The sequence below is a fragment of the Xenopus tropicalis genome, chromosome 4, assembly GCF_000004195.4.
Source record: "Xenopus tropicalis strain Nigerian chromosome 4, UCB_Xtro_10.0, whole genome shotgun sequence".
Classification (NCBI taxonomy): domain Eukaryota; kingdom Metazoa; phylum Chordata; class Amphibia; order Anura; family Pipidae; genus Xenopus; species Xenopus tropicalis.
Genome location: NC_030680.2, coordinates 102485729 through 102499228, shown reverse-complemented (window position 1 = coordinate 102499228; position 13500 = coordinate 102485729). Strand labels below are relative to the sequence as shown.

Genomic DNA, 13500 nt, shown 5'->3' with positions numbered 1-13500 from the left:
TTGTTTAAACACAGAAATCATTAAATGACTTGCTGATGCTTCACAGAAATTCTGCAGTTAATGAGCATTTCTGTTATTTAAATAAGACTAAATTGAACACATATTACATGGCTACACAATTAGTCATGGCAGTCAAACACATATAGCTTTGCTTTAAGAATTCATTTAGGAGCCTTTCTTCATTCCATTTGTTTAGTTAATTAAAATACTGTTGCTGTATATTCTTCAGCTGAAATGACTTTTGTGGAAGACAGTTTTTGTTTCCTTTCTTGTAGTTGTTCAATCTTCAGTTCTTTCAACATGCATACAACAGTTTGAGCCCAGAAATAGTATACTTATTTTTATTTTTAAAGGCCAATAAAGTGTGTTCAGAGATGAAGACCATGGGGCTGATATATGAAAAAAATAAAACTTGTGAGGTCGTGTAGAAATCTATGGGAGCTGTCCTAGTCAAAATGTTAACTATTCAGTTTTAGAATTTTCCCACCCATTAAAAATTATGTAAAAATTAAAGTTAAGGGTTTTACTGTTTTATTTGATCCATTTTTTTTTAGTTCAGTTATTTTTTTCTATAATTAAATATTTGCATGTTTAAAAGTTTTGAGGTTATTCGGAGTAAAAAAAAATAAGGAAAAATACATATATACGATTTTTGATAAATAACTCCCTTAGCCTAAGGATTCTTGTGCATGCATGATGTTTAAAAATTCACAGCAAAGAATAGTAAAATTAAAAATACACGTAAACTAATATGTTTGCAAATGGCAGGCTGTAGTGATGAGCAAATCTGTCCCATTTCGCCCAAAAATTAGTGAATCTTTGAAAAAATTTGTGAAACGGCGGAAAATGAACAATATGGCAAAAATGGCACATGTCAAATAAAGATTGTCTGATGCGCGAGACAATATTTTGATGCACAGCATTTTTTTTTAATACACAACAATTTTTTTGCCGTTGATGACAATTTTCTTTACGCGGGCGACATTTTTTTGACACACGCCAAATTTTTCTGCTGCAAATTTTGTCACCCGTTTCGCAAAATAATCCTCCAATGGTGGCACGCATAAATTCACTGCAAATCCTTGCTGGGCGAATTATTTTGCCCATCACTAGCAGGCTGTCATTTCTCTTGAGAAAATGGTTATACTGGCTAATATTTAAAATACAAATTCTTTATCACAAAAGTGTTTCACTGGATACCAAGGACTGAATCTTAAAGTACAGTGGCAATGAACTGTTGCAAAGTTTGCATCAGATATTTGACCAGTAAATGCTACATGTAGATTTGTTTATATGGGTTACTAACCATCGTGCAAACCTTGTGATCTATGTGTTATTACTGCAATTGCATTTTTTAATGAAAATTATTACAGAAAACTGTTACAGAAAATATCATTTCAGACCAATTGGTAATCCTTTGTACATACTGCATACTTTGATAAATCTATGTATAATGGGGATCAAACTATTCAGTAGAGCTCTGGTGTTCATATTTAGGTTCATGTGTCATGTGGTAGCTGCATTTCACACATTTTTCTTTGCCAAATTTTTTAGCAGTTTGTGAATTTTTCACTGAAATGAAATGTGACAGATTCGCTCATCACTGGAGATAAATGCTGCAAATTGCAACATTTTTAGGCGATTTTCAGAAAAGTCATAAAAACCTTTAGCTTTAGGGAAGCTTTGTAGATTTAGGGGGTCTTACAACACATAATTCGCAGTACCGGGTTTGCAGAAGCCGAGTTGGCAGGTGAGAAAATTCATATGCATTATTTTCATTTGGGGTCTGTACATACCACATAATTTGGCATATCTATGCATATTGGGCATCAAACTGTTCAGTAGTCCTCTGATGTTCATATTTGGGGTGATTTGTCTTTGTGTGTAAGAAATTCTGTGAGATAAATGCAGCATATTGCAGCATTTTTAGTTTAGTTTTTCCATCAAAACCGCTAATTTTATGAAAGCTTATCCGTTTGGTAGTTTGGGATAGAAAGAACTTTTTACCTATTTTGGATTGGTCTGAAAGAGTACTCCAAAACAATATGGTTTTCAGGGACCCCCCTACTTTTTTGCAGCTTTTATCACTCATACAACTGGTCATGTTTTGATTTAAGTAAATGTAAGCCATAAAATTAGTATGTTATATACTATGTATGGTATATTTTGGGTTGTCTAAGTGTCATGTACTTTGATAAACCTATGTACTTTGGGAATCAGTAGATCACTGGTGTTCATATTAAGGGTGTTTTATATGGTTACTTGAATTTCATTAAAATCAACCATTTTAGGAAAGCTTTGTGGTTAGGTTATTTGGAGTAGAAAGACTTGTGTACCCATTTTGGATTTTTGGAAATGTGTACTTTCCAAAAATATATGGATTTCTGAAGTGAACTATTTTGTAGCTTTACCCCATAAAAGGATGTAAATGGGTACATTTTGCAATAGCTGAAATGACAGAAATGATACATCATATAGGGTATTTTCATTTTGGGGCCCCACATACTTAGGTAAACCTATGCATATTGGGCATCAAACTGTTTAGTGCACCCCTGACATTCATATTTAGGGTGTTTGGTAGCTAATGATATGTGGTTGATAAGAAGCTATAGACTGGAAGCATTGAAATTATTTTGTCACAATTCTTTATAAAAACTGTTACATTTAGGAAAGCATTGAGTAGGATTTGAAGTAGAATCCTATTCCTATGCCAATTCTGGATTCATCAGAATCTGTTCTTTTCCAAAAATGTGTAGTTTTCTAGGGTAAGTGGAATATTTGGCCTTAAAATCATGCAGTTTTCTGAAGCAGTGTTTTGGAAATTTGTTTTGAAGTTTTTGACCTATACAAGTGAGAAATCTCACATAAACATAAAACTATATATATATTTGGTATTGGGGTGTTCAGGAGACATTGGACTTTCTAAATCAGTTGTATTTTTATGTATAACATAATTTATGTTTCTGTTATATGTGTTTATATTATGGAAAAAAATATTTTTCTTCATTTTTTTTAGACATTTATAGTTACAATTATAGCATGAACTGATAGCATATTTTGAAAGCTTAGGTTGTCCCCAAAAAAAAATATATTGTTTTCCAAGGTAAACTAAAAGCCCCCCTAAGGAAAGGGCCCTAAAGTGAAAGAGCACAAAAAGTTAAAAAAAACAGTCTGGCTATAACTGCAAGTTACTACATTGGCTGGCATTTAAAGGGTTAAAATAAAGATCTATAATTGCATTTAAAGCAGGGCCATCTGTTCTATATAGCTTATGGACAAATAAAGATATGTATTATATGAACTGAACATCTATGAAGTAAAGTATATTCAAAAGTTCATCTAAGTGAACATTTCTATTAGTGAATTGCAAGGTTGTTTGTGGCTGATCTAACTTGGTATTCTCAGCCTTTACTGAAACCACATCAATATTAACTGGTAAACAAAAAAAACATTTGTTCCATTGAATACCTATATACTTTCATCTCAAGTTCATAACATGACAATCTTTTTCATTGGAAATTGTTATAACTGTATGCATGCACTACTCCTGTGCAACCTTGAAAGTATGATGCACAGTTTTGTAAATGCTTTTATTGTTGATGTATGCACTTTATTGGTAGAAAATTAAAGCCATGAAAGTATAATCAACATCAGAAAGGTTTTGTTTGTTTTTTTTAAGCAAAAGCAAATATTTGAAGTTGATGCATATCTTTCCTCTTATTGAAAATATCATAATTCATTAATGTTATTATGAACTGAAGCCCAGTCCTGGGGTAGGCACACTGAAATGCAGACACACTGACATTTGTACCGTACAGTAGCTACAATATCTTAGCATATGAACTTAGATTATTATTAAACACATATTTATGGCTTCCTCTGTATAACAAAATGCCAAGCAACCATCTAACTACTATTGCACTGGTCTGTTTTTAATTGAAAACGGGAAGCCAGAGGGATGCTTAGCAGTTTAATCTATTTTAGGATTTAAGAACACTTTCTTTTTAAATCTTAAACAATCATTAAGTCATTAAATCATTAAGGGTTCATAATCATTCTAAATCAGGTCCTTGAACAGAAGCTGTGGAACTTGAAAATTCCTCATTGCCTAACAGGGGTATATTTATCATGCTGTGTAAAAAGTGGAGTGAAATATTACGATGATGTTGCTCATAGCAGCCAATCAGATGCTTTGCTTTGGTTTTCTAACTGTTGGAATCTAATTGCTGATCATCACCAGTAATGCTTCACTCCACTTTTTACACAGCATGATAAATATACCTATTAAGAGTGTTGATTGTGGGTTCATAATAATTCATTACAACAACGGACAGGATGCTCAATGCCAGTTGAGTTGCATGACCCGTATGCTGGCTGCCTGTCCAGAGAAGAAGCAGAATAAAAGTGGTGCATATGTCTCTGCAGGATGCCCAATGCCAGTTGAGTTGCATGACCCGTATGCTGGCTGCCTGTCCAGAGAAGAAGCAGAAGAGAAGTGGTGCATATGTCTGTGCAGGGAGAAAAAGCAGGAGACTAGTGGCACATATGTCCATGTGCCCTGACAGCACATTGCGTTTAGTGCATGCCAGTGTTGTCACTGGCGGATGCTAGACATGATGCGACGTCAGGGCACACGGACATACACGTGCCTCGAGTTCTTTTATGCTTCTTCTCCCTGTGTTGACTTATGTGCCACTTTTCTTCTGCTTCTTTTCCAGGCAGGCAGACACCAGCCAGGAGGTACCCTATGTATGTCATGTGACTGACAGCAGCTGCACAAATCTAAAAAAAAATGAATTTTTGGGCCCTTGATCACACTGGAGAACTTCTCCATCCCTGCAGGCAGCCACCATCCAGGTAAGCCATACAAATTATGTGACTGGACAGACCCAGCTGAGCTGCACAAGGAAAGGGTAGCCTTACATCCCTTTATATTATACAGTCTGAAGCCTTAATAGTTATGCATTGGTATGCAACTATATACCTTACACTTTACACATGAAAAAGGTAGTCTGTCCAAAAATTTAATGTAGGGAAAGGACACACACCTGTATTTTGTAGCCAGGCAAAGAGAAGTGGATCCCCCTCCTATGTGCATTTGGGTTTAGCACAGCTTCAGCTTAAGTGCATCTACACCAAGTACAACAGAGATCTGCACAAAAAAATCCTTGTTTTCATGATTTTCAGGCCGATCTCTGTTCCACTACACTGTGGGGAGAATTTATTAAAGGAAAACTTTACCCCCAAACAATGTAGGTCTCTATAAAAATATATTGCATAAACAAGCTCATATGTAAAACCCTGCTTCATCTAAATATACCATTTTTGTAAAAATATACTTTTTTAGTAGTATGTGCTATTGGGTACTCCTAAATAGAAAAGTGCCATTTTAAGAATTAAGGGCCTCCTCCTGGGATCATAGGATTCACAGTGCACACAAACAAGCCAAGGCACACATACATGCTCGGCCCCATCAGCCAATGAATGGACAGAATTCTGCCTTTTGCTCCCACACTTCTTCCTGTTACAGTTAGAGCTGCATTATTTCTGGTCATGGGATCTCTGAGGGAGCACCCAGCCCATCACTAAATGGTGGATCAAGGGAAAGGGCAATATTTACTAATATATATATTTTAGTTTGGTGAGATTCTTTAATAGGCCATTTAATATGATATATACTATCTGTTGGTGGAGTATTCATTCTGGCGGTATAGTTTTCCGTTAAAGGGTACCTGTCACCCTAAAAAATTATTCCAAATTATTTTCTATCAGGTTAGTTGAGCAAAATAAACTTTACATACCATATAAACTATTTTCATTTTTATCCTGGAATTTACAGTCACAGCAAGCAGGCAGGAGCCATTTTGTCACCCCAAAGTCTTATGAATTTGCCATTTAGTGTTATCTAGGAAGTGCTGAATGGAAAGTTAAAGTATTTGTAATTAAAAAATCTGAGCTGACAATCATATATTACCTGCACCTCCTCTATACCTCAGGCAGTATATGATTGACAGCTCAGAATTTTAAGTACATTTATAACAGGTATGGATGATTTAATTTGGGTTTCATGTTTAATTTTTAAGGTACTTCTTAAACACTAATCAATGTTTTAATAAGTGAACATTTAGGGGCTGATTTATCAAAGTCCAAATTTCGGGCTTTAAAAAATACGAGTGGTAAAAAATCGTATTAGATCCAAAAATTTTGGATCACATCATACCACAATATTGTGGTATGATTCGAAAGTTCCAAAAGTTTTGTATCCGAACGATCGTAAAAGGCGCAAAAACCTTTCTGACTTTGATCCTTCTGTGCATGTTTTTTGGACGCCCCCCATAGGACTCAATGGCACTCTGCAGCTCCAACCTGGCCCAAGGAAAGTCTCCCATAGGGCTCAATGGCACTCTGCAGCTCCAACCTGGCCCAAGGAAAGTCTCCCATAGGGCTCAATGCCACTCTGCAGCTCCAACCTGGCCCAAGGAAAGTCTCCCATAGGGCTCAATGGCACTCTGCAGCTCCAACCCGGCCCAAGGAAAGTCTCCCATAGGGCTCAATGGCACTCTGCAGCTCCAACCTGGCCCAAGGAAAGTCTCCCATAGGGCTCAATGGCACTCTGCAGCTCCAACCTGGCCCAAGGAAAGTCATGATACGGAAGCTTGAATGAATCCGAAACTTTTATACCTGTTGCAGCAATACGATTTTGTTGCACACATTGTCGCAAAGTATGGAAAAGTCGCAGAAATTAATGAAAATATATCAGTAAATACGCACAGTTCTAAAACTAAAAAATACAAATTATTTGTATTCAGATTCAATCGTACATTGGCCCCTTCACTTTTCTTAAAATGTGTATTCAAATTTTAAATACACCGTAAAAGAAAGAATAACGTTTAGAGCCATTTACTAAGTAAAAAACATCAAACAACATTTTCTGTTCACATTTTACCTTTCTTACCTTCTAATCTACTTTCTGCTTTTTGCCAAGCAGCTTAACAGTACCTGTGCTAAATTCCTCTCTCTTCTATCCTTCTGAACATTTCATTTTGTGTAACCTCTTGTCACGTTCCATGGTGACTCTGTAGAAGAATAACCTCCCTATGCCTCTCACTGAGCATTAAGGACCTAAAGGTTAGAACAGGACCAGCTAAGATGAAGAGAGGATATTAGTTCAGACAAGGCACTGTATCTCGGTTCGATCAGCAGAGATGAGGCAGGCATCAATCACATGCGGTCAAAAAAGCTGAGGTCAAAGCCAAGGGGTCAGATGAACAACCTAAACTAGAACTCAAATTAGACACAGTGAACAGAAGAGAATTTGTAAACAGAAGCATCAACATTCACATGACTTCACAGATGAACCTGCACAAATACCCCACAGCGCAAGGTCTGACTGCTCTTTTAATATTGTTAATCAGTTCATGGTGTCAAATGCCAGAGGAAGGAAGGGGAGATTATATATACTAAAATAGAAAATGTTTTTTAAAAATTTGAATAATACTTATTATTATTATGGGACGTCAAGTTTCAAAATGTCCTGCCTCTATTTGAGTCTATTGTGATTAAATATATCTATCATAATATCCAGCTAGTTGTCCTTTTCCTGTTACCACCCCATCCCATTAACATTTCCATATTATTGATGTATTAAGTATTCTCATGAAACACTTTATATTATAAGTGAAAAAATATTAGTTTCAACTAATAAAGAGAAGGTCTAACCGTGTCTATACAAATCATATGAATTTGCTTACACAACCTAGGAGGCTTGTGGCATGTTCAGAGACATCAGCATGCTCTATCCCTTTCAATTGTAGTTTGTTTTCCTGACATCAGGAAATTATTTTCTGGTGCTAAACTGAAACACATACAGATTCATTGAAGTGTATAGTGTAAATGAAAACTTACAGTTTTATAATTTTAATATCAGTTTGCAAGGTAAAATAACTTATCCATGTATCAAGGGCATTGCCCATGCATTCACAGCACATACTTACCCATGGATTAAAAATACTGATTATTTCCCTCGGTATCCTTTGAATTTGTTGCACTTTTCCTATTGAACCTTGTTATTAATATATTTTCATCATTTCTATTTCTTAGATATAAAACCCAATATATACTCTCCTGCTGATCCACATGGAATTGATAAGAAAACCTTAAAGGTCAAAACAAATAGGAAAATATAAAAAACAAAGAAAGATTCTTTTAGATTAGAGAAAAGGCGTCAGTTTTGTAAATTAAATATATGTTGTTTAAAAACAATCTGCACAACATATATTTCAATTCTTTCTAGCTGGTCATTAAAAGTCTGTACAGGCCTTATATAGAAGCTAAATATTTATTTTTTACTGAACATAAGCAACTGAAGATCCAATATGTAATACTTCAATATGGAATGGCAGCTATAATACAATAATACAATAATATGTACAATAATACACATTTTTTGCAAATTTTGTTTGTCAACTCAAAATACACAAACTCCCCATTGTGTTTATAAAAAGAAAGTCTTTGGGGCCTATTCATTAAAGTACGATTCAGTCCGAATGCTAAAAATGTGTATTTTTTCTAAGTTTTAGAATTGTGCGTATTTTCTGCGATAATTTAGTTAATTTCTGCTACTTGTTTGTACTTTGCGGCAGTTTGTGCAACAAAATCGTATTTGTCGCATTGAGTATGAATGTTTCGGAATTCATTCAAGCTTCGGTATTGTGACCTCCTATGGGAGGGTTTCCAAAATCATGCACTGGAGAATCAGTCAGAATGGTTTTTGCACTGTTAATGATTGTTCAGATACAAAAATTTTGGAACTTTCGGATCATATGATATTTTCGTACGACCATGATGCAAATTTTTTTTCACTTTTAACGCACATCAGAAATTATCAGATTTAATCCGAATTTTTTCAATCATACTTTTAAATGTTCGAAATTCGGACTTTGATAAATGGGCCCCCTATTGTTCCCTCTTGTTTTCCAAACCAATTGTGGCAGTTGAATTTACTTGTGGGCCTCATTTACCAACACAGGTCAGCAATGTGTCTATGTTGGTTAATAGGAACCACTGTTCCTACCACAAAGAATCAATCTAAAAAATTGTTCTGTCAGTAAAAAGATACTCCCATACAAATAATGTATCTGCTGTCTAATATATACATTATAAATAAATGCTTTTCTAGTTAATTTTTTAGTTTTTTAATATATATTGAAAGTGGGGTCTATTAAGGGTATTCACAGACTGGGAAGTATATTTTTTTAGTGCTGGGCGGTATACCGGTTTATGTGGTTGGGGTTGTGGGGGGGTTGGAGTTGTGTGGGGAGGTTGGAGTTGTGGGGGGGGGTGTTGGGGTTGGGGGGGGGGTCGGGGTTGTGGTTGGGGGGGTTGTGGGGGCCACCAATATTTATTATTTATTTTTTATTTATATACCGTCAAATACCGTGATACCGATATAATTTTGAAAAATACCGTGATATAAATTTTTGGTCATACCGCCCAGCTCTATATTTTTTGTCACTGCAGGTGATTCTGGCACTAAGTCAAATCTAAAAAGATCAGATGTAAGTATTATGTCCATACACTCACTCCTTTGTGTGAATAAACCCCAAAAAGTGATTTTATTTTTTTTTGCCAGGCATGGATTTGCTGTGAAATTCAGAATTTTGCCATTGGTGAATTTTCCGCAAATCATCCACAAAAATTTGCAGAGTGCACATTTTTCAGCAGTTTTGCAAATTTTTTAGTGAGACAAAAGGGGGCAGATTCGCTCATGACTAATTCCAAACCAAGTAATGTTCAAGGGACATCTGCTGTAAAATAAGAAAGCACTAATCCATGTGCCATTAAGTGGTGGGGATGGATATGTATCAGTGCTAAGATACTGGACTATTCTTCAAATTATATGATATCACAGAGTGTTATATTTAGCTGTAAAGTCACTCTTTGATTGTATTGAAAACAGTATGGTTTTGGTTGGATCATTCTATGTAAAGGTCACATTTTTTAAGAACAGGTCACATTTATCGCCTTCAAAATGTTATTCAGACAATATGCAGATGGTCTTTAATTTTTTTTTATTAGCAGTTTTTGAATTATTTAGATTTTTGTTCAGCAGCTCTCTAGTTTAGAATTTCAGCAGCTATACGGTTGCTAGGTTCCAATTTAACCTAGAAACCAGGCAGTGATTTGAAAGTAATACAAAGTAACAATGACAATATAATAGTAGTCTTACAAAACAAAGCTGAAGGAGTCAGAAGAAGAAGGCAAATAATTTAAAAATTATAAAAAATAAAGAAAGAGGACCAACTGAAAGATTCAATTATGCTATATTGGTAAGCCAGGCCCATATACAATTTAATAAGCTGCCAAGTGGAGGTGGTTTTTACTGGCTTGTGTATGGCCTTCTTTGAATCTAATTTAATTTTCTTTAAAACAAAAAACATTTATTGCACACAATAACCATCTTTAAATTGTTATAATCCATTACCCATACCACAAGTAAGTAAAATGGATTACATGTATTTCCGGTGTAACAAAGCTCTTTTTTTTAAACCTGCTACCTTTTTTGAACCTGCTCCTAAGGCATGCTAGCCTAATTACCTACCATTTTCTATATTATTAGTAGTAGTATTTTTAAAGTGGCAACATATTCCCTAGTTGATAACATAAGCTGAACTTAGACGCAAGAAGTCTGTTTTTTTTTAATGCTTATGTGCCTGTCTAGGCTTGCCTAGGCCTGGATAATAATGATAATAAATAATTAAAATGAAGAACAGAGTGGTGAATGAGCTTCTACGAAAATACCCTGGGCCAGTGCTGTTTTCTGCTTGTTAGATTTAGATTAGATTTCACCTTTTGGTTCTCAACGTAAAAAGCCTGAAAAAGTTTATTTTTTTCAAATCACAAGAAATATAATTTCTGGAAGAAAATCACTTTCACCACAAAAAATGTGGTGATAAAACACCCATAGACCCCTTTTGTATTTTGCGTGAATTAAAAAGTTGCTAAGAAAAACTATCCATAGACTCAGTGGTGTATTTATCACGCTGTGTAAAAATTGGAGTAAAACATTACTGGTGATGTTGCTCATAGAAAACCAAAGCAAAGCATCTGATCTGGCTGCTAACTGTTGAAATCTAATTGCTGATTGGTTGCCCTGGGCAACATCACCAGTAATGCTTCACTCCACTTTTTACACAGCATGATAAATATACCCCTCAATGTATGTACTGCTAGGAAAATTTGCCGTGAAAAAAACACCCATTCAATGCATTTTGCAAATTTTCACTGTATCGTGATTTTTTTTGGCAAAGCAAAATAGGATAGATTGGCTCATTGCTATAATTTTTATTTTATATACTGAATGTTGACAAACGTATTGATCCTGGAGAAAAGCATTTAGTTGAAGTTAGTGAGTGAACATTACATTTATCTCATTCAAGAATGTAGAGCTACTGTACAAAGTCATGTTATTTCCTCATCAAGAACACTTATAACAACCAGGGACATAACATTAGAGACAACAAGCAGTTGATACACTTCGCTCATTCTTTTCAGCATGTTATTCTATAATTTATTTTAAATGCCATAATCTGTACAAAGGCAAAGATTGTTGGTTCAGTATATTTCAATATATAGACAAAAATCAAGATCTAAACATCAAAATATCAAATTTTTCATTTAAGTCAGGGATCCCCAAGCTTTCTGAGCCACAGTCAAATGTAAAAAGACTTGGAGAGCAACACAAGCATCACAAAAGTTAATGGAGGTACCAAATAAAGGCTAAGATTGGCTATTAGGCAGCCCCTATGCACACTATCTTGTTTTTATTCAGCCAAAACTTGCCACTAGAGCTGGCCATATACACACCAATGATATTGTATGAAACATTGTTTCGTACAATATTCGGTGGGTGGGTGTATGACTGCTCGACGAGGCAAACGATATTGCAAAAGGCTGCAGATATCGGTTTACTTGTCGATCACCCAGATTAAAAGATTTTGATTGGGCGCCATTGAAGGTACCCAAGCAAAATCTACGATCAGGGCTGAATGGGCAGAAGGAGGTAGAATTAATATTGTTTCTACCTCCATATCTGACAATTCAGCCCTGAACGTCTGTTGAGGGTGGTAACGATCTTTCATGGGACCAATGGTGTATGGCCACCTTTAGTCAGGAATTCAAAAATAACTACCTGGATTGGGGGCACTCAGAGCAACATTCAATTGTTGCAATCCAACATGTTGCCCTCGAGCCACTGGTTGGGGATCCCTGATCTAAATGATGAAGAAAAACAGGTATTGTTTAGGTATTATTATACCTATAACCAAATTACATGAGTTCCCCATACAGTGCCACTTATCCCCCCCCCAAAAAAAGGCTCAGCTGGCAATGACAGAGTTAAAGGGATTCTGTCATGATTTTTACTTCTAAATTACACTGTTTACATAGCAAATAATTTACTTTCCATTTCAAATTTTATTCTTCAACCAACAATTTTTTTTGTTCGAATATCGGTGTGCAGGCAGCCATCTCAGTGCATTGTGTGTGATTATAAGCTTTCAGAAGGAATCCACCCTACACATTAGAACTACTTTCAGATACTCCCATGTAACTGGAGTCCTGAAACTGACTCAAACTGAGTCATGAGCCAGACTTGGATTTTTCAAAAATGACTGATTTCAAAGCAGGATTCTGCTGGAGAAGCTCTATTAACTGATGCATTTTGAAAAAAAAAACATGCTTTCCCATGACAGTATTCCTTGAAGGCAGAAAAGGTGATCCAGACAGGAGTTTCAAGCAGATTTCTTTCTGCTCTCTATTGTCAGCAGAGCAAGTTTTCTTCTGTATTTCTCAACAAATAAACTAGGTTAATGCATGTAAAGTCTCTACCATGTTGCTATTCCAAGGTATTTTCAGCCACTATGGGAGGGAAAATCCCCTACAGGTAACAAAGCCCTGAAGGCTTCAAGCACTGTGTTCTTTTGCAAATTTGATCGCACTTTCCCTTTAAGGGTATTAAAGAAATGTTCCTTGACACTATTTATACATTTTTGGGGGGATTTTTCTACATTTGTTTCCTGGTGCTGAGTGTTATATATGGTACTATATTTCAGTACATGTCAGTCTGGTAATTTACATCAGTGTTGCCCTTTGTCTCAATTGTCCTACACTCATACTATAGGCCTTATTTATCAATTTTCAAGTTTTCACATTTTTCGAGTTTACAAGCTCTAAAAACTTGAAAAACTCGAGAAAAATTTGACAACGCCAACGCCCATTGACTACTATAGAAATTTGCAAGCTTTTAGTTTTTGGGTTTTTTACACTTAATTAATACCAGACAATTACATTTTTTAACCATAACTCGAATTTGAATTTTTTTTAATTGCAAAAAAAACAAATCAAGAAAAAAATGCAAACTTGACCATTGATAAATCACCCCCTATGTGTATACATGATTCGTTTAGAATTCAATAATATTTTTTCTATGTTAACTTTCAT

General features: G+C 35.4%; 1 protein-coding gene across 2 annotated transcripts in view; it reads left to right on the top strand.

Annotated features, from left to right (window-relative positions):
- dpyd (dihydropyrimidine dehydrogenase) overlaps positions 1 to 13500 on the top strand; it is a 412417-nt gene that overhangs the window by 206896 nt on the left and 192021 nt on the right. The gene's annotated exons all lie outside the window — the stretch shown is intronic.